This window comes from Cuculus canorus, chromosome 9 (genome assembly GCF_017976375.1).
Source record: "Cuculus canorus isolate bCucCan1 chromosome 9, bCucCan1.pri, whole genome shotgun sequence".
NCBI classification, from domain to species: domain Eukaryota; kingdom Metazoa; phylum Chordata; class Aves; order Cuculiformes; family Cuculidae; genus Cuculus; species Cuculus canorus.
In genome coordinates, this window is record NC_071409.1 from 25,154,546 (window position 1) to 25,178,181 (window position 23,636).

At 49.6% G+C, this 23,636-nt stretch overlaps 1 long non-coding RNA gene across 5 annotated transcripts in view; it reads left to right on the forward strand.

Moving 5' to 3' along the window:
* The window catches only part of LOC128853004 (uncharacterized), a 50,851-nt gene that overhangs the window by 16,526 nt on the left and 10,689 nt on the right, over window positions 1-23,636 (forward strand). For 3 of the 5 annotated variants that reach the window (XR_008451184.1, XR_008451183.1, XR_008451185.1), the window contains exons 3-5: window positions 5,472-5,566; window positions 9,046-9,371; window positions 20,684-20,834. This is a non-coding gene — a long non-coding RNA (uncharacterized LOC128853004). Of the gene's footprint in view, window positions 1-5,471; window positions 5,567-9,045; window positions 9,372-20,683; window positions 22,804-23,636 lie in introns of those variants that run through there. The other 2 variants (XR_008451186.1, XR_008451182.1) reach the window with 1 other exon arrangement.

Genomic DNA, 23,636 nt, shown 5'->3' on the forward strand with positions numbered 1-23,636 from the left:
ACAGAGCTCACACTGCTTCTCCTAACACCGCCGTGAGCGGGGGCAACGCTTCTGCAGTCAAGGACAACTCTTGGCCCACAAACACCCTTCTCCTCCTGGGCCAGCCACAAGAGTTTGCTTTGATTTTAAGAGGGTATGGAAGAATCTGAGCACTGAATTAAATTGTGTTTATCTTCAGTGAGTTATTTCTGGAGATTTCTGAAATGTCCTAAAGTCGCCTGCAAGTGCTTTCGGGGGTGGAAAGGAAGGAGGCAAAGAGGAAGGAAGCATTATTATTTGTGCCAGCACAGGGGCAATCCTAGGAACTATTCAGTTTTAAGGAAGTTATATATATGTGCATATAGATGCATATAGATGTCTATGTACCAGGGTATTATATATTTACATAAACAAATATTAAATATGTATTTAAATATATTGGTGCGTATATATTTGTATATGTAATATACTTCTATATTCTATTCTATATAATTCAATACATATAAATTCCATATTTATATAGATACATGCCATATTTTTATAAATGTATAAATATAAAATCTCTGTTCCCTGTGTCTCTTGCTATTCTGTTTCTGGGAATTACAGGCATCATTCTCATCACCCCCATTTCTCAGGACTGCTGAGACTATTTCTGCCCTCAGCCAAGTCCGTCTCTCTCCTCCCACAAGTCTCCTTTCTCTTTCTTCCTTTGGTTTTGTGTTTTGGATAAAATTGTTATTCTAGTTTCCAGCTCTTCCTAAATAACTTGCAGGAGGCAGTGACAGGTTGCAATTTTAAATCCACTTAGCTATTTTTTTCCATGTATAATCCTGTTTGACAGGATTTTCTCCCCTCCCTCCTTGCCATGAAGCACGGCTGCGGTTCAGGTGGAGCAAAGAGCAGGCTAATTTTTTTGGTTAGGGACACAAATGAGACAGATTTCAGCTACTGTGGCCTGAGAAGAAGCAACAGAACTGGTGTCTAAAATCTGAGAAGTACTTTGACTTTTTATAAACCATGAATATCTATTCATAGAATCATAGAATGATAGAATAGTTTGGGTTGAAAAGGACCAGTTCCACCACAGCCAAGGTCTCCACTCTAGGGTTGAGGTGCGGGGGTGTCTGTAGATCCTGGTCAAAGCACAATGCTGTTGTGCTATTACTGCATGAACACAGCACTGCCAGGCTGAGTTCTCTGAAGCTCATATGCAATAAGGCCTCTGTGTGCCCTAATGCTGGGATGCATTTATGGCCACACTCCAATTTCAGTTATCTAGTAACAGTTGGTGGCTCTCCATCTCCACTTCATTTGCCCTGGGCATTTCTTGTCTCTTGTGTCAGGCTGTGGGTGTGGGGAAGGGATGACCCTCAGGATGCCTCTGCCCTGGGGTGCTCTGTGGTGCCCTGAGGGTCAAGACACAGGCAGTGCAAGGAGCATCATCAACAGTGGTGGCAGGGATGGCCCTTGAAGCCAAAGAGGCCTATGAACCCAAAAACATGTGTAGGGCAAGATAACGCTGGTGCAACAGAGAAATTATTTGGGCTGTGACGTTTTTCTTCAAGTTCACTCCCTAGATTAGGCACGTATCCTTCAAAAGGCACTGCCAAGTGCTTGTTTTTATTGCAGACAACCTTCCTTGTGCCAATGTCCTTGACAAGCCAAATGATATTAATGCTTAAGTACAAGTACATAGTTCTTGCTAGTCTTAGCCATTTATCTGCTGTTATTTTGTATGCACATTCTCTAATTTTCAGTAATTGCTTGGTTTCTTTTTCCTGTGATATCTCAGGTCTTTTTCACTTGGTGTTTTTGACAGGGATTTTGAACAGGTTGGAATTAATACAATGAATGCTGTATATTAACAACTGTTAATTTTAGCCTAGCTAAGTGATCAGTCGTATGTATTTGCACTGTTGCATCCCTTCGTGTTGAAGCAGTCTAGGAAAATTCACTTATTTTACTTCTTATTGATTAGTTTAAAAGGTTTTTCCTTGCCCTTTGCTTCTGGAAAATATATAAACCTAGTTATTTTGAAAAGCTAATGAGATTTTTCAAATTATAATGGATACATCCATAGCCATCGTGTTTAACAACTATTTGCCTCACATCCAATTGTCTAAGTAATCAACACGCACAACACATACACCCTGATATGTTTATTATTCCAGAGGAGCGAGGGAAATAAAAAATAACCTCCTGTGGCCTTTTAAATTGCTCATTTCCTGCTTAAGACAGCAAATGCCATTTTGCTGCTATGGGATAGATAAACGAGTGGGACTTTTTTGCACTCCATTAAGAAGGCAGTGCTTTGATTAATTATTACAGAAGCAAACTGAAGAATTAATTGTTAGGAAAATGAGCCAGAGGTAGTATTATTTTCTTAAGCAAGTAATAAATGCAGATGATTTCCTCCAAATGCATAAAGGTTCCAAAGTCACAGAACATGGCACTAATGGATTCAATTCTTACGTGCTGCCTGCTGAGCAGATGGGTTTATACTTGTGCTTCAAACCAGAGGCTTGGCAACTAAGTGGATAAAAGCTCTGGCCTTTCACCTCAGGTGCAGCTTTGGTTTAACAGCAACGTGGGGCTTGTCTTTCTCCACGATTCTCCTGACTTTATGTGTAGAAGTTCATTCCTGGCTTGCTATTTACTTTTAACCTGTACTAAATTCCCTGTAAAAATGTTTCTCTATGGTTTTTGTGGGCTTTTGAAGTGCCTGAGATCTAATTAAGACATCAAACTTAGACTCTTTGTGGGGTTTCAGCTCCAGGATGGAGCAAATATTACATAGAAAAAACAGTGATGTGACACAGTTGGGAGAGAAAATTCTCTCCCTGGGGTAGGCAAGGGCTGGGAGCAATGGGAGGAACAGTACCAGGGGCGCAGCAGTATCCTAGTGATGTTGTTGAAGGTGCTGTGGTGGTCCTGGGGAAACCAGCACCAAGGAGCAGCCAGCACTGTAAATTCATCTCCTGGACATGGATCTGAGCATTTAAAAGCTGGATGAAGGGGAGAGGGGGTGTCTGTGGCGTGTAGTCCCCAATGATGGAGCCCCAGGTGCTGGACGGAGCCAGGGATGTGGCTCTGCTGTCCCATCTGGGAGAAGAGCAGACATCAGTATGTGTATCAGTGAGATGAAACCTATCTGAAAATTTCCTTATCAAAGGTGAAATTCACCTTTGAACAACAAAGCCACCCCTTCCAGTAAAAGGAAAAGCAAAGAAACCCTATTTTCACTGACACACGAGGTGTGGGTATCTATGCAAAGCTGCAGCTGTAGAACTGCTGTGGTGCAGACGATTCTCACAGAATTAAAGTCCTTGGCTCAATTCAGCTCCATTTTTACACCGAGGAGGGTGGCTGTCAGGGGGAGGCATTCGCAAGTGTTAGCCGAGCAGTACAAACCAGCTTGTCTTACAAATCTAACCATGTTTCACCTGGAGACAAATGAACATTTTTAGTTCTTCACATGCTGTTTGTGGATTAAGTCACGCAAAAAAAAAAAAAATATAAGCAAAGCTCGTAAAACTGATTAAAAGCTACCATTTAGAAAAGTTCTTCGGATATTAATACAGACTGCTGCCCTACTGATCTCGGTGAGCAGCGTTTTCACGTGATCGAGGCAGAGAATGAAGCGAGTGGGAGTCAGGCACAGGGAGCTTAATCAGTCACTGCGAGCTGAATGTGGGCCTTGGCGCAGTGCTGGATCTCACGCTTAATAAATAATTGTGATGGATGTTGAGAAATCTGAAGGGCTCGTATTTTAATGTGGTGCTAAATTCACGTAGACATGTCTACAGAATAAAAAATGAGAGTGCACTGACAAAGCCAGTCTAAATGTACTGAAATTTCATAATTAAGTGGCTATTTAAGTACCTTTGAGTTAATGCTTTTGGGATAAGAAGCCAGAGATGTGGGTGTTTGGTACTTGCGCAGGTGCTGGAACACAGTGGGGTTCCATGGGGAGCTGGTGGGGTGATTCAGCAAGAGTCCCTGAGTTCCAGGGGGAAAAGGCAGTGTTGGAAACACCTTCAACCTAACTGAACTGACAGGCTGGAGAAGTGAAGGCTCCCAGGAGACCTTAGAGTGGCTTGCAGTACCTGAAAGGGCTCCAGGAAAGCTGGGGAGGGGCTTTCTCCAAGGGCCTGGAGTGATAGAACGAGGGGGAATGGCTTTAAATAGGAAGGGAGAAGATTTAGATTAGACATTAGGGAGAAATTCTTCACGATGATGGTGGTGAGACACTGGCCCAGGTTGCCCAGAGCAGGGGTGGCTGCCCCATCCCTGGAGGGGTTCAAGGATTGGATGGGGCTTGGAGCACCCCAGTCCAGTGGGAGGTGTCCCTGCCCATGGCAGGGGGTAGAAATGGATGGGCTTTAAGGTCCTTTCCAACCCAAACCATTCTGTGATTCTATGATTCTATGAACTGCCTTTTGTGTCCCATTATAATATCTGTACTCCAGGCTTTGTGCTTAAGCCAAGCTTATAGCTGGTAGGATATAAGAAAAGCCAGACTCCTCTGCTGTTTACATGATAGCTTTCCTGCGATGGCTCATCCCAGCAGCAAACTCAGACTGCCATGTCCCCTGGCCCTGCGGGCAGCAGGTCTGTTCTGCTGGGGCTGCTCAGGAGGGCAGGGGATGTCTGTCACCTTCCCCAAGCCGCCAGCCGGTTACAGCAGGGTGCCGTCCCTAGCCAGCACCCCTCATCTCCCATGGAGAAGGTAATTAGAAAAGCAATTATTTAAATCATTTGGAGACCTTCCAGCCCAAATACCTACCTGTGGAGAAGAGTGAAGGTGCAGGAATGTTTCCAGAAAACAAACTTAGACGCTTCATATATCCAAGGGTTGAAGAAGGGGTTTGCCTGATGACTGATGTTTGCGGAGGCTGATTCATGTAAGCCGTGTCAGCTGGAGTCAGTGAGGTTACTTTAACCGCAGCCTGCAAAGGGCTGGGTGGCAATTTCAGGCTTTGATTTGAGCATGCCAGTAAGCCAGAAATATAGGTAAGTTCACAGACTGTACTTCATTTGCTATTTCTAGCGTTAGCTCTGCAATCAGACCATTAGCAAATCTACCCTTGAGAAGTGTTTGGGTTTGTGCTGTTCTTGTCTTTGCATTTCTGGAATTGCTCAATCACGTAGAGCTAAATTTTATTTTACTGAATAAAGACTATCATTTACTTCAGTGAATGGCTTCCAAATCCGGCCCAGCTTCACTTCGGTTTGCTTGCGCTGGGGCAAACTCTGCTGATCAGCCCCTGTACAGCCAGGTGCTGCACAGCAAGTCCACACACGATCTGGTGATTTTAGACAAAATCAAGTCAGTCTCTAGAGAAGGCAGTTGAGAACTTGTGCAGAAAACTGTTTCAAATTCTTTGCACCATTATAACAGAAAACCATCAAAGTTCTCCAGAATCTTCAATAGTCCTTTACCCCACTGGACAGTCATGGGAATTTATAGTTGTTTTCCCCCGTTTTTTCAGCCTCTTCCCTCTGGAGCCAGGCTGGAACAGAACTGGAAGAGAGAAGGATTTCCAAGGGGGATTGAGGAGCTACTGCTGTTTGCTGTGTGCTGTGGGTAAGTCAGCCACATCCATCATCCCAAAGTCCTTTTGGCTTGTTTTAGCCTGGAGAAGAGGAGGTTGAGGGGAGACCTTATCGCTTTCTACAACTACCTGAAAGGAGGTTGTAGAGTAGAGAATGTTGGTCTCTTCTCTCAAGTGACAGATGATAGGACAAGAGGGAATGGCCTCAAGCTGCATCAGGGGAAATTTAGGTTGGACGTTAGGAAAAATTTCTTCACTGAAAGGGTTCTCAAGCCCTGGCAGAGGCTGCCCAGGGAGGTGGTGGAGTCCCCATCCCTGGAAGTGTTTAAAAGGTGGTGGATGAAGTGTTTAGGGATATGATTTAGTAATGGACAGGTATGATTGGAACTGATGGTCTCAAAGGTCTTTTCCAACCTAACGATTCTTTAATTCTATGATTCTGTGATTCTTCACAATGCCCTGGATATGAGAATCACTTGTGGAGCTATTAATGGTTTAAGAATATTTAAACTCTTATAAACATCTATTCCAAATGTATGGGTGATTTTAGTGATTTGTTAGTGTCAAACTCAGCTCCATCTGTGTATTGTGTTTGAAGGTCTGTCAAAGCCTCTGTGTTAACGTTAATCCCCTCAGGATCCCTCCGGAGCAGAGAGGACTGCTGACAGCTCAGAATAAAGTTAAGCAAATTGCCCTAAACAGGGTTATCTAGTGAAGGGAGCAGGAAGGCCAAAGGCAGGCTGATGTTTTACATCTGTAAACAAAAGGCTCCCCAGCCCTGAGGGTTTGAAGCTGGGAAGGTCCCATCTGACACATGCAGCCGTAATTCCAGTTGCTTCCTCACAGGCTGGAACAATGGGAACATTGAGGCTAAACAACCCATCGGGAGGTTTCAAGTACCATTTGCTACTCTTGTTTACAGTCTTGTCTGGTTTAAAATCAGTTCTTTTAGCCAAATGAGGTGATAAGAAGAGTCAGATTATCAAACAAGGTTAGTCTTCTGGAGAACAACCAAAGAGGTGAGCCCACCTCTGTTTACCTTCACAAGCACCACATTCATAGGTATGCACTTGAAACTTGCCAACCACTAAGGCAAAACCACCGCTGAAAGAAGCCAAACCTACAAGATGGACACAGTGGCAAATCATGGAGCTTACAAGGAGATTTTGGAGAGGCTCCTCTTTCCCATGAATGCTCATGGAAGGATAGACACACACAGAGCTTTGTCTGATTCACACAAGCACTGCTGCTCCTTTTCAAGCATGCCTTGGTCTGTGCAATAAAGAACAGTGATTTTGACAGGAATTGGTCATTTTGGCCCAGGTCCGACAACATCCCAACAATGAGGACAAAGCTCGAAGAATTCAAGGACTTGGTCAGCAGCTGGTGGAAACCACTGCAATTCCACTGGCTTCCACTGAGTTGCCCCAGGGTAAAAATACTTAGTCCTGGGAGAATTTTAAGCACTGGGGATTATGACCTAATGCCACCTTATTGATACGTTTGCTGCTGTTTGGTTTTTAATTCAGTAACAGATTTGGCCTTAGTTGTTTTGTGGGGCCAAAATTTCTTCTCATGTAAGTGAGCCATCAGCAGCTTTAAAAGCAAGTCTTCTTCATCACTCTCAGGCAGGCAAGACTGTAATCCCACCTCTGCACACCTCCTGAACTGGAACCTCTCTCCTAGGAGGTCTAGCTGCTGATCACAGCCACCAGATACAAGGATATATTTTTTACCTGAGCTGGTAGTTGGAGGATTTATGTAAGTATAAGAGAGAGAATTTTCAGGTTGTGAGAGCAGAGTCAGCTGCAGACTTTGCTAGAGGCAGAGTGCAGTTCTGCCCAGCTTCCTCACCCAGTGGCTCAAACGCTGTGTAACCACAGAATACAAATCCTGCAATAACTGTATATCTAGTGTGAAAGTTCAACATCCCACCTCACTGCCTGTAGCCGTGTTCTTATCACATTCAGCCCTGGATTCTGGCTCGGGCAGCACCGTGACCTGCACCCAGCTAAGCTCTGCACGGTACCATTAGTCATCGGAGACCAGCTTGAAGACAGGGCTGGGGAGGAAGAAAGAGCAATCCCTCCTCAACCTCCTCTTCCACACGTCAATGTGAGCCAGGGGGGTTGCCAGCACTGCCTTCCAGGTCTGACTCTCCCTCCTTGCTTCTCAAACCAACAAATATTTGTCAGATGGCTGCACTCATCGATTTTAAACGTAACGATTGGAGTTGCTGTGCATTAAGGAGGAGGGGATGTCATTTAACTGGAGTCAGACTTGTCTAGGGAGTTGTGTACAGTGCAAACAGCCAGAAAGATGGGACTCCAAACACCACAGCTCCCTGCATTTGCAGCTGGATGGTTCTGAGCTGCTGGACTGGAGGCAGGGAGACCTCAGCTTGGTGGAGCAGAGCATGGTACGCTTGCACAGGAAGCCCCCTCAAGCGAGGTTGGAGCATCCAACACACGGGGAAGGGCACAGCTGGAGTCGGCACCAACTGCTCACCCTGACCAGCTGGCACTGTGCCCTCTCCCCCCTCCAAAATACTGCCCCGTGCTCATACATCGCTTTGCAGCACAGTGGGAGCAACCGCTGCCCCTTTCTGTGACCTGGAGATCAGAGCAGCCACTCTGGATGCAGGAGACCCTGATGAAAACGTCTTTTCCACCCAAAAAGAAGCAGTAGTTCACATCCCAGGGAAGGAGCAGCCCAAGCTAGCAGGGACTGTGAACAGGGCTGAGGGTCCGTGCCGGGAGAGTGGGTTGTGGCGTTGGGTGGTGCGGCGGCAGGAGGGAGCAGGACTGTTGCCAAGCGGGTCAGATGCTGATCCTTCCTCCGGTCACCACAGCACATTAGGAGAGCCGATGTGTGCCAGCAGCAGAGATCAGCATGGGTAGTTGAGCAGTAACCAGGGAGCAGAAAGTAGCTGCACAGAGGGAGCAGGGAATGCCACGGGGAAATGATGGGGAGGCAGCGGAGGTGGCACAGCCTCGTTTAGCTGGGAGCTGCTTCATCAAGATGCTGGAGAGCCAGAGCCCTGCGCTGCCTCCCGGCCGGGGTCCAACAGCATAAGGGCAGGCTCCAAACTGAATCACCTTGTGGCTTGGCTCTCCCTGACTTCTCGAGGCTCACCACGAGGCTGGCAAACAGTGCTAGGGCTGCAGACTGCTTGCTCCCAGTGGCTGAGAAGAGGAAACGGTGCTGCTGCTCTGATGTTTCTGTACTCCCAGCCCATGGGTGGCTCCGCACAGAGCTGGCTCCGGGCAGTGTCTGCCGAGTCCCTGCTCTAGTGGCAACTCACGCTCAATAGCACCTTCTCCTCCAGACCCCAAAGCGGCTCAGTACAAACAGCAACATGCTTTTGTTCACCTTGATGACCAATAATTATAACCGTGTGCTTTGTCTCTCTGTTTCCTACCCAAAAGCACCACGGAACTGCTGGAGAGAGGTGTTGGGCACCTCATACACAATGTGACCTGTATCTTGTTTTCTCATATCCTTTCATCAGCCTTTCCCTCGTGCTCCTCTCTTGGGCCACTGGCCCCGGTGGAGTGGGGCAGAGCGGGATGGATGGATGCTGGCGCGGAGCCTGGCTGCTGTGCTGCCCCGGATGGACATCCCCAAGGGATCCAATTGTTGCAAATGGCCACACGTGAAGAAAAATACACTGCTTTTAATGACTTACCTGAGCACAAAGGAAACCTCATACCTACTGCTGTATGAAAAATATCTCCAAGACAACAGTGCACTGCACAAGAAGCTGCATTATATTCAGTCATATCATCTGAATGGACTCTTGATGATGTGGGTATCTGGCAGGATGCTCTCTGGCAGGTCAGCGCTAACAGCCTACAGACAGCCTGCTGAGTATTTTCAGCGCTGCCATACTATGAGTGTATTTGTGTTTATTTTATACATCTCTGCCTTTTTCAAATTTAGGTTGGGTGTGGAATTGGTTTTAGATCCAGTTATATTTAAAAATGAAAACAAGATCCCATAAAACCAGCTGCTGCTCTTCATTCAGAGCTGGAAGTTGAATCAAAAATGAAGGTCCAGTCTTAATGTTCAACACTCTTTGAACTGAAGAGCTTAACCTGTTTAGTTTAACCGAGAAGTAATTACGGTAATTTGATTACAGCTTATTAAAACTTACAAGGAGAACAAAAGCGTGCCAGTTTTAGGTCTCTAGCCTAGCAGACAGACGTGTTTTCAAATCCAGTGACTGCACATGGAAGCTCTTTCACAGCAGAGCAGGGCAAATGTGAAGAGCCAGGATAACCAGGGTTTGGAACAGATTCGTGAAAACTAGAAGGAACCTCCTACCCCTAGTGGGTTTTTTTAAAACAAGATAGTTGTCTCCTACATGAGATGCTGCAGACAGGCAGGAATGTGGCTGGGGGAGTGCTGCAGTTTATAGTATGGGAAGATCATATTGGAAAATTACAGTGATTTCTTCTGGGTCTGGATTCCTTGCATGCAGACTGTAAGTCTCAGCGAGTACAGCCTGTGAAATGCAAACCTGAATACCTGAGACATCATAGAAGTAATTAACCAACAGTTATTGAAAATTACAGAACAGAGTGTCATATGCTATTTATTGTAGAGAGAAGGCAAATGCCTTGGATCAACATTGCTCCATCTTGTGCAAGATGTAATGAATCACGTCCTTGGTCAGGATGGTGTTTTACTGTCACCAGAGAGGAAACACATTTGTATCATAAACAAATCGTCAGGGTTTGGAGTGATTGGTAGAAAAGACTTCCAATATTGAAACCCAAGGAGCCAAAAGGACTTCACAGATCCCCCTCTCTGCCCCCAGACCAGCAGAGGGCTGGAGCACCTCTGCTATGAGGACAGGCTGAGAGAGTTTGGATTGTTCAGCCTTGAGAAGAGAAGGCTCAGAGGAGACCTTAGAGCAGCTTCCAGCATCTGAAGGGGCTCCAGGAAAGCTGGAGAGGACTGTTTACAAGGGCCTGGAGTGTTAGGACAAGGGGGAATGGCTTTCAATGGGAAGATTTAGATTAGATATTAGGGAGAAATTCTTCACAGTGAGGGTGGTGAGGCCCTGGCACGGGTTGCCCGGAGAAGTTGTGGATGCCCCCTGCCTGTAAGTGTTCCAGGCCAGGTTGGATGGGGCTTTGAGCAGCCTGGTCCAGTGGGAGGTGTCCCTGCCCATGGCAGGGAGTGGGACTGGATAGGCTTTAAGGTCCCTTCCAACCCAAACCATTCTATGATTCTATGATTCTATGATTCTATGATTCTATGATTCTATGATTCTATGATTCTATGATTCAGAGGTGGTGCTGCTGAACCTTCTCTCCCTGTGTTTCAGCCGGGAGGGACCCAGCGGACACCTCTGCCGCCATCTACCGGTGCTTACAGGGTGGTGAGAGCAGCCTGCACCCTGCAGCCTGACCCCCCCTGCCTGCAGCCTGACCCCCCCCCACACCTGCAGCCTGACCCCCCTACCTGCAGCCTGACCCCCCCTACCTGCAGCCTGACCCCCCTGCCTGCAGCCTGATCCCCCCCACCTGCAGCCTGACCCCCCCTGCCTGCAGCCTGACCCCCCTACCTGCAGCCTGACCCCCCCTACCTGCAGCCTGACCCCCCTGCCTGCAGCCTGACCCCCCCCACCTGCAGCCTGACCCCCCCTGCCTGCAGCTTGACCCCCCTACCTGCAGCCTGACCCCCCCTACCTGCAGCCTGACCCCCCCCACCTGCAGCCTGACCCCCATACCTGCAGCCTGACACCCCCCTGCCTGCAGCCTGACCCCCCTACCTGCAGCTTGACCCGCCTGCAGCCTGACCCCCCTGCCTGCAGCCTGACCCCCCCGCCTGCAGCCTGACCCCCCCTGCCTGCAGCCTGACCCCCCCCACCTGCAGCCTGACCCCCCCCACCTGCAGCCTGACCCCCTCTACCTGCAGCCTGACCCCCCTGCCTGCAGCCTGACCCCCCTCTGCCTGCAGCTTGACCCCCTCCAACCCCTCCAGCCTGCAGTCTCACCGTGCTGCTCTTATGGCTTTGATGTTGGGAGATGGAGGGCTCTGCATAATTAGGGCTGAGGGGTTCTGTTAATTGTCTGACAAACGCTCTGTAGAGGTGGAATAAGTTTTCTGAGCAGTGTGGCAAAGCTGAGGCTCCCATGGGGATCCAATGGGACCCAAGCGTGTCACCCACCAGTTGCCTGGGCAGCATCTCCTGGGGGAGCAGAGCAGTCAGGGTGTAGGCAGGGCTGAGCTGGGTTCTGTGGGGCGTGCAGGGTCATGGGGAGATGGCAGCTGACAGGGTCAGCACCATGCAGCCTGCAGCACCATGCCAAACACCCAGGCCTGGGACCACAACCTGGGACCTCCTTGTAAATGGACCCACCTTGTGGACCCACCTGCACCAGCATCTCCCAGATGGTCCATTTGCTGCCCATGTGGAAATAGACATTGCTCCAGACCTGCTTCTGCACACGCTGCCGAGTGCATCTTTCTCATTGTGGCAGTGCTGCACTGCCAGATAACCCATGAGCACTGTCCTTTATCTCACGTCTTTCCAGGATGTGACAAGCAACACTTTGGCTGTTCAGTATTTTTTATCTCATCTCTTCCACCCCACTGCACCACGTTAGCAGCTTTCTTAAAGCCCAGCCACATGCTGCTTTGCCGTGGCTCTTCGCCAAACGTTACTCACCACTCGGTACAGGACTTATATATTTAGCCAGTGCAGAGACAATATCACCAACGTAAAAATAGGCATAAACGAGCCTGCAGCTATTGCTGACAGAGCGTACCAGAGAGGCTGTGGGTCGCTGTGGGGCAGGACAGGGTTGGATGTGTTACCCATCACCATGGCCTGGTGCGATGCCAGTGCCAAAGCCACCTCTGCCCTCACACATCAGGCTGGCGCTGAGCCTTCCTGGGCACTGAGACCATGACTGTGGGCGATGCTGCCCTGAAGTGGCTCTGCATGGGAGCCCATCGTCAACTGCACCCCATCCTTCTGTATCTTCCCTGCTCATCCTGCCTGGCTCCCTGGGCTCGGAGGAGATGCCGGTGCTGCCTGAGCACCCTGCGGGAGCCTGCGCTGAGCAGTAACCATGGAGATGCCTGTGGCTCTGGGGTCTATCCTTCCATGGATCTGCAGAGGAAGAGAAAGGCTGCTTTGCAGAAAAGCAAACTATTATTTGAAATTATCCCCTTCTTGTTCTTCACACGTGTTGCTGAATATCCGTGCTGGTGCCTGGCTAACCCTGCAGGAGCCGGTCTGCTCTGCCCAGCACAGACCCAACAATCTCCATCAGCCAAGCTGCAGAGCCAATGCTCACCTTCAAGATGGGACTGTCACCAGTCCTGTGCCGGTGACAAACTCACCTCTGCTGTGGCCCATCCTTCAGCCCCTCCTGGCCCGCTCCATCCCTCACTTGTCCCTCGCAGCCGTTCCATAAGCAGTGGGTGGATGTCGGCAGCAGTGGGGAACACAAGGCGTCTTGGGGCTGCTCAAGAAGGGGAAGCAGCCAAGACCAGCAGGGATTTGTTCACAGGCACTGCACATTTTTGTAGTTCCCATAAAGAGGATACATCTCTTAAAACAGGTTTCACAGCAATTAGCTCTGTTTGGAAAGAGATGTTTAGGCGCCTTCAACATCGCTACCTGCGCTGCCCCTGTTCAAAGCCCCTTCAATGAAATAGGTCGTCTTGGGGGTTTTATCTGGATCGCCAGTACCATGATACCTAAATATGTGATATCTACAGTAGATCTAGAAGGAAAATAAATATTCTTTGCTAAACACAGCTAAAATCCACGTCAGGATGAGACCAGCACCTTATAACAGTGAAATATATTGTTTTCTGCCCATCCTTTGGTGAAGAGATAACGCTGCCTTAACCTGCCCAATGCAGCACCTGACCTGCTCCTCACGTTTCTGTGAAGTACAAGAGTACAAGTGGCACTTGCAAAATACATGTTGTCCTTTCAAATCACACATTGCAATGACAGAGATCAGCGATTTCTACAAGACACGGCCCGTTACAGACAACAAACCCAAGCAGCCAGCGCGTAGTGGGCAGAGGCACCCAGACACTTGCACTGCCTGAGAAGCTGGGATCCAACTAATGCATTACCATACCTAAAGGGAATAAAGACCTTCAGTGCTAAACGATGCTTTCTAGTGTATTTCTAAATTGACCTGTGATCCATTATTTAGGAGCTCACATTATAAGAGCATTGTTCTTCTAGTGGGATTAGGACATTGTTAAGTTAAAGAGGAGAAATGTATCATCTTTCCAAATATAAAATACTTCATGATTTTAATGTGACTTCTTGTCACTGCCACATTTTAACAGACTAGTGCCAGAGCACTCCTCCTTTAAACTGCTGGGGTTATTAGAAGACATTTTCATTTACCCTGCTTCCATCCTAACGTATTTGCTTTCACATCCAGATCGCTGTTTGCCGAGCACATTGCTAGAGCTCTAATTTACATTTTACCAAAACATCACGACTCCTTTCTTAGCCTCTTCACACCCACCTTGTTTTGCTCCAGTTCCGAATGGCAGTGTTCAGTGTGCCTTGTGTGATAGCAGGGTTATGTTTTCACTATGCGAGGAATATATAAGCACTTTTAATTTTGGTGCTCCCCTGTCACCTGGATGCACCTTTTCTGTCCCTTCCCTTTCTGGTTGGATCCCATTAACTCAATGCACCTGAGTCTTTTTCTGTTCAGCTGCCACGGCAGCCGATGTCTGCAGCCCCTGACCTTCTCCTGGTGCTCCCCTGCGCTGGGCTCTGCTGATGCGTTGTGTGAGCAGAGCATCCATCATAGAATCATGGAATAGTCTGGGTTGGAAGGGACCTTAAAGCCCATCCAGTTCCACCCCCTGCCATGGGCAGGGACACCTCCCACTGGCTCAGGCTGCCCAAGGCCCATCCAACCTGACCTGGAACCCCTCCAGGGATGGGGCAGCCACAGCTTCCCTGGGCAGCCTGGGCCAGGGCCTCACCACTCTTATGGGGAAGAAATTCTTCCCTATGTCTAGTGTAAACCTGCCCCACTCCAGTTTGTACCCATTTCCCCTCATCCTATCCCCACAAGCCTTTATGAACCGCCCCTCTCCAGCTTTCCTGTAGCCCCTTCAGGTACTGGAAGGTTGCTGTAAGATCTCCTCTGAGCCTTCTCTTCTCCAGGCTGAACAACCCCAACTGTTTCAGCCTGTCCTTGTATGGGAGGTGCTCCAGCCCTCCGATCATCTTTGCAGTCTCCTCTGGACCAGTTCCAACAGCTCCACATCCTTCTTACTTTGAGGATTCCAGAACTGAACACAATCCTCCAGATGAGGTCTCACAAGAGAGGAATAGAGGTGCAGAATTGCACCCCTCGCCCTGCTGGCCACGCTGCTTTGGGTGCAGCCCAGGACATGGTTGGTTTCTGGGCTGCGAGCGTGCACTGCCGGCTCATGTTGAGCTTCTCATTGACCTGCACCCCCGAGTCCTTCTCTGCAGGGCTGCTCTCAATCAGAAAGGGATGCAGCGCTTTAGAGGGCTTGCACACTGATGCTGTGATTCAAAGGGGTGTGCAGCCTTCTCAAGCGAGAGAGAACATCTCACTCTGCTTCCATAGGGCTGGCAGGAAGTTCTCCAATTGGGAACCGAGGAGAAAACCCTCGTCTCCTCTTCCTGAAACTGGGAACACTGACCTTGTGGCACTCTGCTCCTGGGGAATGTGACCTGGCCCTGGAGTGGTGAAGGGGCATCGAAGTTCCAGGGCTGCACTAACAGGGATGGTTAGTCTGAAACTCTGCTTTTTGGACCAGCCTTCATGGATGAAGGCTTAAGAATCCCAATTCTCACAGGACAAAGGTTTCGCTGCTAGCTTCCTATGTGCACCTTCAGTGTACGATCCCATCTAATCTTGTTTGACTTTTGCTATGTGCTCTAGCCCTAAGGAAAATAAAACTATCCCTTGGGAAGCTGCTGGTGCCACATCCCAGGCTCCACTCCAGCCATCTTCCTGCACAGCCCAGTCCAGGCCTATGGCAATTTCTCCCATGCATCCAATGAGCTGAAAATGGGAGAGCACGGCTGGAGGACTGGCACGCTCCCTGCCTGGGTCCTGGGCAGGCACCAATCCCTGAACATATCTGAGGTAGTTGGTAGCCTTCATCCACACTTCAGAGGGTCAGAGATGGCGAGAGAAGGCTCAGTCCCTGCTACAGGATATCGGGATGCACCTGAGCTTCAAGCACATCTCCGAGTCACAGTATGGTGAAATAAATGACAGGCTTTTGATAAAAGTGTAATTGGCAGAAAAAAAAAGCCACTTTCCGTCTCTAAGCACAAAACAACTTTCTAAATCAACAGCAGGGTTTTTTTCCCGCATTAACTTTGGAAAGCCTGCTGGCTTTGGAATTGCTTCAGCCTGCTGTAAACAATGTCTGAAATGAAACAGTGTCCCCTGCCCCGGCATGACTGGACTCCAGTGGCGCATTGTAGATGGACACAAACCACATCGGGCCCTGCCAGGGGAGTGGGGCCGGTTTTGCTCCTTTTGCTCATTACAGGGTGCACAGCTTGATGTTTTTTGGTTTGGTTTTTTTTTTAAATTACAAGAAAGCTGCTTTCTGCCCCCAAATGCAGCCTCTCCAGCCCGGCTGGGGGCTGCAGCCTGCGTCTGATCTTGCTTGGAGAGACTGCAGACAGCCAAGTCAGCCCCCCGCAGCCAAACCAGGAGAGCATAAAAGTAGTTTAAAGTTTGGTTTTCCCTCCACATGCTCCTTTTTCAGGCACTGGAAGGGAAGGATGGAGCCTGGATGGCAGGCAGGCAGTGGGGCATCACCACGCCCTTGTGCCACGAGCTGTGGCTGTGCAGGCAAAGAGCAGATCCAGCCCATGCCGTCAGCGATGCTCAGCATGACCAAGGGAGGCTTTGGCACAGAATCCCAAGCTCTGGCTGGCAGCAGCCCGGCAGGAGGGGGCTGAGGCTGCCACAGCGTGGGGACTGAGCAGGAGCCAGAAATGCGGTGTTATTGCAGGAAAAGCAGCCGTGGGAGTGTGGGATCCCTTGGATAACATTTTTCCCTCTCTACTGTGCAATAATAAATGTTAGCTGAAGTGCAGCCGGAGCCCGAAGCACAGCCGTGGGTGCCGTGCCCCGGGGGATGCAAACCTCCTGCTCTGAGTCCCAAGGGAGAAGGGAGAGCAATAGGGAGTGCAGAAAAGCTGGCTTGGAAAGAAATGCTGGGACAAACGGAGTTGGGAGAAGAGGGGAAGGCTGAAGGGAGTGGTGAAGGGATGGAAGGGATGGGGAGCAGCTGCCCACGCTCGAGGGCCGCTGCTGAACAGCCAGTTTGTTCCATGGCTGTGTAGCTCTTCGTGGCGGCACCAAGGACTGCTGGGGCTGCTCGCCCCAAGACGCTTCCCAGCAGATGCATGGGGTCAGGTCTGGGGGTGAACTGCTCTCTGCTGCAGGCAAAATGGGGCAGGAGCTGCTCTGCTCCCAACAGCAGCACTGCTGCTCCCGGCCCTCCTAGAGCTTTCCACGCTTTCCTTTCTTACGACAAGCGGCTGAGAGAGCTGGGGGTGTTCAGCCTGGAGAAGAGGAGGCTGAGGGGAGACCTTATTACTCTCTACAACTACCTGAAAGGAGGCTGTGGAGAGGAGGGAGCTGGCCTCTTCTCCCAAGTGACAGAGGACAGGACAAGGCGGAATGGCCTGAAGCCACCAGGGGAGGGTCAGGTTGGATATCAGAAAAAAAATCTTCACAGAAAGAGTCATCGGGCACTGGAACAGCTGCCCAGGGAGGGGGTCGAGTCGCCTTCCCTGGAGGTGTTTAAGGAATGGGTGGATGAAGTGCTTAGGGACATGGTTTAGGGAGTGTTAGGAATGGTTGGACTCGATGATCCAGTGGGTTCTTTCCAACCTGGTGATTCTATGATTCTATGATGCACGCTCCCAGCCCTCCCGGCTTCCCCAGTGCTACCAGCCATGCTTGGTGCTCTAACACTGGCAGAATAATCAGTCTCTAATAGTTTGTTTCATTACTTATTTTTAGCTTTTGTGGCCCTTGGCTGAAAGCACAGCTTGTGCAAACACAAAAATAGAAGAAATAGTGTCCTGCAGCAGGGTTTTATTTCGTGCTGGAGTTTTGGTGCAGCGTACCCGGCACAAGTCGCAGCTCATAGATGTACTGCCCATCCGTATGCTCGTAAATGGCATGTGATCGTCCACCGAGGGCAACCTCAGCTCTGTTGGGAGGTTGCAGGGCTGGTTTGAATGTTGTGGGGTATAGTCAACCCCCTAGGAAATAACACAAGCCTCTAACAACCACCGTGAATATGTTGCAGCAGAGATCTGAAATAGAATTTCTTGAGAGGAGCCTGGGAGCTGCCAGGACCGGCACTCGGTCGAGTCCAGTGAGCGCTGGGGGCTGCTCGTGGCGGATGAAGTCCGGCACCCAAGCGAGGTTTAATTCCAGTGCTGAGGGATCCTGGCAGAGATGCTGCTTCTCACTGGATCTGACCGGAGATTGGCAAAAGGAATTTTTCTAAGCAGAAGAGATTAAAAAACATCAGTTATGCTAAGTGGGACTTGCCTAAATCAACAGTGGGTTTGTGTCTCATGGACGTGACACAGAACTTGTTTGACATTCCCTTACTTCAGCTCTTTACAACAGTGACATATTTTTTCCTGAGTATTTAATAAATAAAAAGCTAAACAAAACCCAGGACACATAGATGGCTGTAAGACACTGGGCAAAGGATAAACTCCTACAGCAAATCTCTCCTAAACATTTCTGAAAAGATGCATTTTCCTCCTGAATGCATTTGGGAAAGAAGCTTTGCTAAAACATAGAATTAAGTTACTTTTTTTTTTTTAATTTATTTTAAAATGGTGATGGCTTTGTAATTTTCCCTGGATAGGAGTCCCTGAGGGACGTGGGGAAGCCAAGTCAGCACCCAGTGTCTGGTGGTGCTGCTCCATCCCAGCGCCCTGCCCTGCGCTTGGGGATTTAACCAGAGCCAAGCTTGATGCTCAAGGCCTTGAGACAATCTTTTCACTGTTAATGTTTGGCTTTTGTTCTATTAACGGTAAAGTTACGGCAGTCCCAATGGAGGTTTCCTGGTTCTGTTTGATTCTGGTATAATGAGATAATCTGTTGCCTTTAAAAAAAACTTTGTGATTATTCCAGCTGGAGTCTGGACACTAGCTTATGTACACTTCATGTGCTTCCAACTAACTGGACTTGAGCACAGCGTAAATCCGTGCCTCTTCAACTGTAGCATTGCTCTGTTACACGTCTGTGCATTGATTTGCTCTTTAGCACCCATTATGTAGGGCATTCAGCTTCTCAATGGCCAGCAGGGTAAAAAAAGTATCTGATATTTAAAATAACCCTTGAATATAAATATCTATGCCTGCAAGGGAGCAGAAAAGCCCGCAGGAGCCAACCCACCTCCCATTCGGAGTGCTGCTGCAGCCCATGCATATGCATGCCCGGCTCCTGGGTATTTATAGACCTTCGATATGTTCATAGCTCTAAAAGCAAGGTCGGCTGCCGGCCGTCAGCCGGGATCCAGGATCTGGTGGGTTATGATGATGTAAGGTATGATGAGGCTGGGGCTGAGCAGGTCTGGGCCCCGACACCTGCTGGGCGAGGAGAAGCTTCTGCCCAGGACATGGTGGTCTGGAAAAAACCCTGTGTGACACCTGCAGCCCACTTGGCAGCTGCCACCTCCGACGGTGTAAAATTACATTTCCAGGAAAACCGAACTTGCTGCAAGTGGCTGGGAAGCACAAGTGGCAGGAGGTGGCTCTGAGCAGCTATTTTAGTGCTTTATTTTAAAAACACAAGCAGTGAGTGCCCCTGGCAGAGCTGTAGATGCCAGCATTTCAGATAAATGTGTTGAAGAAATGAGAGAAAAAAACCCAGAAGAATTTCTGCTTCCTTAGAATGTTTGCAAATGGGGTCTTGGGAGGACCAAGGATGCTGATTAACTTGAACAAGCAGACAAAGACCCTGACATCAATTAAATACTGCTGATGAGGTGAGGTCAATAGTAATTATAACCTGCTCATATCTTCACGCATTGTAGATACGTTTCGTCTCTTTATTGAAAAGCTTTTTACTGAAATTATGTGGTGCGATAATTTCCTGCAGTGTCCTTTTTCTAATTAAGTAGTTGGAAATGCAGTGGATTGCACTTGATCATCTGTGCTTCAATTAAACCTGTGGTAAAGAAATACCTTTAATTTCATTTTTAGGTTTTGGATTTGGTTTTTTTTTCCTTTTCTTTCTTTTTTGTTTTTTTTTTCTTTTCTTTTTTAACTGTAGCCTTTAAAGTGGCTTTGAAAATGTTTAAAGTGGCTTTGAAAATGGAGAGCACACGTGTATCAGTGTTTGTATATCCTTCCAAAATAAAACCTTGGAGTCAATGACCATGACCGTGGGACAGCCATACCTCTGTGTTTTACAGGAAATCTATTTTCTCTGTATTTCTGCCTTTGCCTGATGCTCACTGAGTACCAGGTTAGTGCTAAATGTTAAAAGCGCGAAGGACATTTGCTCAGCAATTAATCATTTTCCGTGTGCATCTGGCTGCTGTCGGAGCAGCGGCGCAATGACCTCGGGCTGCATCGCTGCGCAGTGGGACCTGCAGCGGAGGTCAGGGCCCTTCTGATGGGGGTGAAGGCAGCCTGGGGGTGTTGGGGTCCTGCTGCCAGCCCTGCAGAGCTCACCCTCGGGGGACACAGCTGGGGATCTGGGTGAACTGGGCAGCCCGAAGGTAGTGATGCTGCTGTTGTCACAGTGGCAGGAGAGGGGAGCCAGGTCTGTGCTTGGCTGGCAGGGCAGCGTTGGCAGGGGGGTGACTGAAGGCAAACTGCCTGCGGCTTCAGCTCCGTCACCCTAGAGTGGGTCCCAGAGGCACCTGGTTCTGCCGGGGGGCAGTAATGGTGGTGGAAAGGAAAGATCCAGGAGAAATGCTATGATTTGAAGCTGCAGAGGGAGCCCTGGCTGCCACCTGTGCAACTGTTCTTTGTCTCATTAGCATCTCATACAAAGTAGCCCTGATTCCAGGACTGTCCAGGTCGGGTTTGAGCTGTGCAGAGCTCTTCCACCCAATACTAAGAAAGATCATGGTTTTTTCCTTTTTTTCCTATCAAGCTGGGGAGGTGCCACTCACCACAGTGACTCCGGAGAAACACATCCCACAGAGGTTGAACATGCCAGGGCTATTCCAGGACAGAGGAGGGCACTCGCCCGCCAGCCTCCTGCCACCACGGTTGGGCATCTCTGACCATGGGCCGTCCAAAAGGTACCAATCACATTCGGTAAAGCTAGCGCTGAAATCTTACTGAGCGTTTTAACCCAGACAGTTAATAGAGAGCATGACAGCCAGCGGCTAAATATAGCTCTGGAGCAGTGGCAGCAGCGGGGTTTGGGAAGAGGTTTTGACGGGAGGCTGGGAAACTGGGGAGCGCTGGTGAGGGAGGCGTCCGCCGGTTCACGCTTTGCTACCTGAGCTGAAAGTGCAGCCAGGAAAGATAATGCAGCTCCTCTATCGTGCTGCCGGCTGGGAACACGCTTCAGCAGAGATTATCACTGATTTGAAAGCTCTGTTGAGAGTTTATCGCTAAGGTGAATCATGCTGGGAGCGGAAGCGGTGGGGAGAGGAAGGGGCCAGACTGCAGCGCCAGAGGCAGCACCAGACGCTGGGCAGGGGTTGCTCCTCTCTCAGCTCTCCCAGGGCGTGCCAGCGGCTCTCGCTTCTCATCCTCAGCTCCACTCTCTGCTTATTATCCAGAAGCTGCTTAAAGATCTGTCCAAAGCATCAATTACCTTACGCAGTGTCGGGAGGTGTCTGTTTGACGTTGCCTTGAGCACCCGCTTGTGCTGTGGGTGTTGGGGAAATGGAGAGCCGTGTCTGCACCCTGGACTTGGGGACCACCACTGGTGCTGCCTGGACAAATCAGACTTTGTGTTACCAGTCCTGAAGCTCCTGTCCATGAGACTGAGTGGCTGCTCCCATATAATGACCCTGGTCCACCAGCCTGTACCCTTGTGCCAGGGAGGTTGCATCTCGAGTAGGCTGGGCTGGAACTTGCCGACCTTCTTTCCAGCTGCCCCCAGCATCCCTGGGGCTCACTGGTTAGGATGTGCTAATGTGATTTTTGGACTACGTTCACTTAATGGTAACTTGGCATTGAAACAAATGTATTAGATTTGTTGGAGAAAGTTTATATGCCAGTTAAGTAGCTTTTATAGTTCCAGCTTGGCTGAGAGAGATGATGCAGCAGCTAGTGCTTTTCATTCAGTGCTTTGCTGCTCCACAGATGGGCATCCCCATCACTCCTCGTCCCCTTCTCTCCTGGTGGCAGCATTCTCCTCGATCAGGGGAGGGCTCGATGGAGAAGCGGGTGCTTCTAAAGGTACTGAGGCTCAGATACAATGGTGACCAGAGAGAGACTGAAACACTTGAGGTGGTTTTGATGATCACTTAGGAGAGGCAGGGAGTAACCAGATGGGTTTGGGGTGTCCTGCAGAGGTGAGAGCCAGTGCCAGAGCCTCAGCACCACTGCCAGCCGGCCGCCTGTCTGCCCCACTTCCCGAATAACCACCTCCTGACACGCCAGATGCACGGGGGACTTAATGAAGCACTGTGGGTCATTACATGAGCAAAGACAAGCACTGAGTTCTCCTGAAGTTACTTAAGTCAATGCCAGCAGCCTCCAGCACACCCTTCTCTCTCATCACCAGTTGAAACAAGGTTGAAATAATAGCATACATCTCTCTCTCTGCAAGCCACGAGACATCAAGTCACTAGGAAAAGGCTGAGAGCAGCTCATCAGAGCATGTGCCGCTTGTCTCCCAGCCTCCCAACTTTCCCAGGGACTGACTAATTACAGCACTGGGCTGCAGCAGAACTGCTTTTAGTTTTAAAAGCCCAGAAATCTGAGGGGAAATAACAACTGTGGTCTTTCCCTTTGCCAATCCAGAAAGGCTTTGCCAGCCCCAGCTAAGCCGATTTGAACACTTGCGGTGTCCCCGCCATCCCTAGAGCCTTCCCTGTATATCTTTGCCTTGTTTTGAGGGCATAAACTTTGGGCTCAGAGGTGATGAGGGGTAAGTCCTGTCCCTGCATCTGCTGGCCACGGCAGCCCTGGGTGGGTGGTGGCAGTGTCACACGATGGACTCTGCAGGCTCTGTGTGTGTCACTGCCTCGGAGCCTCCAGAGGCGCTGAGCTGCCAGCATGCTGGGCACGTGTGTGTGACACATGTGCCATATGTGCCATGTGTGCTGGGCACGTGTGTGTGACACATGTGCCATATGTGCCATGTGTGCTGGGAACGTGTGTGTGACACATGTGCCGTGTGTGCCGTGTGCATTTGTGCTGCATGTGCAGCGTGTGCCATCTGCACAGCGTGTGCCGTGTGTGCCGGGCACATGCGTGTGCTGATGCAGCAGTTAGTGCTTTTCATTCAGACTTTTTACATGGTTCGGGGCATCCGCATCATTCGTCGTTCCCTTCTATCCCGGTGGCAGCATGTGCAGGGGGTGCTGTGCGAGCCTTGTGTGCTTTGCGTTCCATGTGTTCTGAACTCACTGTGCGAGTTCTGCAAAATAAAATCCATGATGTACATCTCTCCGTACAGCTTCCCCAAAGCCCCCCCCCCAAGTTTCCTTTGTTTCCCTTCCCACTCCTACTCTCATTGTCCTGCCTGGCAGAGCCCAGCGTGGCAGGGAAGAACGCGGGGCACTGGGCTGTTCAGCTTCCTCTCCCAGCACATGCATGAAAGGGGACAAAGTCTCCTCACCCTGCACAGTTCTCTCCTATAACAAGGCTCCTTTCTTCTCCACGGGACTAAGGATAAATTCCTGCTACCTCAGAGCCGCTGGCGAGCACAGCCACTTGGGAGAGCCCTGCATGCAGAGGGGTGGGCACAGCTCTGCATTGCACGGGGGGCACGGGGTTTGTGTCGCAGCCCTCGCCAACCCACTCTGACTCAAAAAGTGCCCATCCAGGCAGAGCCGCGTGTTTCTGTAATCACTGCGTTTCGCTGGGGTTTGCTCCCATTGAGCCTAGCCGTGGGAGTGAACCAGGATCTGGGCTGAGCC